The 2,219-nt window shown below is 35.5% G+C and overlaps 1 non-coding gene across 1 annotated transcript; it reads right to left on the reverse strand.

Moving 5' to 3' along the window:
• Nucleotides 1-1,886: 1,886 nt before the first annotated feature.
• Nucleotides 1,887-1,993, reverse strand: LOC144234111 (U6 spliceosomal RNA). Its single transcript, XR_013335866.1, has one exon. It is a non-coding gene; the product is annotated as a U6 spliceosomal RNA (small nuclear RNA).
• Between the last annotated feature and the right edge of the window lie 226 nt (nt 1,994-2,219).

A 2,219-nucleotide genomic window follows, 5' to 3' on the forward strand; every position in this document is an offset into this window, starting at 1 on the left:
CACATTTTGTAATACTGAATAGATAAATAATTGGCTTTAAAGCCATCGACAGTAAAATAAGTCTCTTCAGAAGTTTCTTGAAGAGGGAGCAATGGGAGAAATCTATGATCAATATCCAGTGAAACTTCCTAAAAACTTTTCTTATCCATCTTATCCCTCAAAGACCCATTTATGAGCATTCCTCCCACCAGTGAGTCCTATATTCCTCTAGTTCACATATCATAAGGGTATAGCTCAATACATTTTTACAAACTGGCCTTACCAACACCTAGATCAAGAAACAGAATTCCCCTCATGCTCTCTCCTTTGGTATTACCTGCCCCCAACAATAATATTACCTGACTTATAACAGCTCAGATAAATTTTGCCTGTTTTTGCTCTTTTAGAAACATACCATACCCTTTAGTCTGGATTAATTCAATCAACATTATGTTTCTGAGTTGCATCCATACTAATTGATGTAGTTGAAGTTATAAATTGCTGAATAGCATTCCATTGTGTGAACATACTGCAATTTGTCTATTCTTCTTTATAAGCATTTTGATATTCTCCAGTTTGTGGCCATTAAGAATAGTGCTGTGATGAATATAACAGTTCTTATTCTTAGCTGAACATGTGAATGATTTCTGTTTGGCATTCACCCATGAGTGGGATTATTTGGTCTAATTGTATAAGCTAACACACAGGATGGAATTATCAAATGAGACCTACATGAATTACAGATATTTTATCCCTTAGCAAACTTTATTAAATAATTTCAATTTGAAAGCAATTTACAATTTCAGAAAGAGCAGAGAGACATTTAGGGCAATAAGGGTAGTTTCCCAGGACCTGTCTTTTTTCTTTTTTTTGTCCAACATGTGGCTCAGAATAATAGATAAGATCTCTATGTTACATCTGCAAAGTCACTTCACACAGCAGAAGCATTTAAATTGTGAAGCCAGAGAGCTGTGTAGCTTAGGGGAAATCCTCCAGAGGGCCATTTCTTGGACCCTGGGTTCTTTTTCTATAGGTAATCCTTAACCAGAACTTCCTGACAAGAGGGTTTCAGGGATAAGGTCACTTCCTCCTGGCAAATATCATTAGTCCAGTTATCTATAAGTCCATTTATGAAGAAGATTAAACTTGGGATGACCCCAACAGCCTTTCTCTCAAGGATGTTTTCTTGGTGTAGTGATTGGATCAAAACCCAGTTGTTTTAACTCTTTCCTCTCAGCATAGGCAGCTTTAACAGATACTGTCAGTTTTACAAAGTGGTTGTACTAATCTAACAGTAGTAGATGAGCATTCTAATTGCCTCTGCATTCTGATTAACACTTATTTCCCATTGTTTGTTTTCCTTTTCTTTTTTTTTAATTAAAATTTTTTTTAATGTTTACTTATTTTTGAGAGAGAGAAAGACAAAGTACAATCGGGGGAGGGGTAGAAAGAGAGGGAGACAGAGAATCTGAAAGAGACTCCAGGCTCTGGTCTGTCAGCACAGAGCCTAATGCAGGGCTCGAACCCACCAGCTGTGAGATCATGACCCAAACTGAAGTTAGACACTTAACCAACTGAGCCACCCAGGTGCCCTTGTTTTCCTTTTCATGATGATGATAGGTGTGTAGTGAAATCTATTCGTGGTTTTAACTTACCTGTTTGTGATGATTGATGAAGCTGTATTTCTCATATACTCATTGGCTTTTTAGATATCCTCTTTTGTAAAGTGTTTGTTTAGTAATTTTTGCCCATTTTGTACTAGATTTGTGTGTTCTTTTCTTATTGATCTAGAGAAGTTTTTATATATTCATGATAGTTTTTTAAAACATTCATCACCATGCATAGTTACAGAATTAAAATTTTTCTTGTGATGAGAACTTTTAAGATTTTCTCCCTTAGAAACTTGCAAAAATATGGAATGCTTTCTGAATTTGTGTGTCATCTTTACACAGGGGTCATGCTAATCTTCTCTGTATTGTTCCAGTTTTCGTGCATATGTGGCCAAAATGAGCATGAGGGTAGAATTTTTAAGATAGACTATAATGAATATCTTTTCCCACTCCAAGTACTGCATTTGTACTCATTAGTATTTTTTGATGAATAGAAATTCTTAATTTTATCATCCAGTTTTCCATATCTTTTTAAAATCTAAAGTGACCCACTAGTAACCTTCCAATTTTCTTCCTCATTAGTCCTAATTTGGGAAATAAAGTACCCAGGGAAATCTGAAGGAAGAGGAG

Source organism: Crocuta crocuta, unplaced genomic scaffold (assembly GCF_008692635.1).
Source record: "Crocuta crocuta isolate KB4526 unplaced genomic scaffold, BGI_CrCroc_1.0 scaffold518, whole genome shotgun sequence".
Taxonomy (NCBI): domain Eukaryota; kingdom Metazoa; phylum Chordata; class Mammalia; order Carnivora; family Hyaenidae; genus Crocuta; species Crocuta crocuta.